The sequence below is a fragment of the Penaeus monodon genome, chromosome 33 (assembly GCF_015228065.2).
Source record: "Penaeus monodon isolate SGIC_2016 chromosome 33, NSTDA_Pmon_1, whole genome shotgun sequence".
In the NCBI taxonomy this organism is placed as follows: Eukaryota; Metazoa; Arthropoda; class Malacostraca; order Decapoda; family Penaeidae; genus Penaeus; species Penaeus monodon.
The window spans coordinates 22198750-22199011 of NC_051418.1; positions in this window are offsets into that span (position 1 = coordinate 22198750).

The following is a 262-nucleotide window of genomic DNA, read 5'->3' on the forward strand; positions in this document are numbered from 1 at the left end:
CACTTGCTCATCCCCGCACACTGTTTACCCACAACCGTCTACCACCATCATAATAAGCATCCCATATATATAATATTTACAGACAGCTAAATTCGCCCATGTTCGAAAATATGAGATCGAAATTATACTCACGTGGTGTTCTTTAACCCCCATAAATAAAGGAAGGGAGAATGAGGCTTTCCGTAGGCCTATCCTCAGCCTATGTGAAGTGGACGGGGCATTTCCTGTCAGTAACGTGTTCTGGGGGTGGATTCTCGAAGTC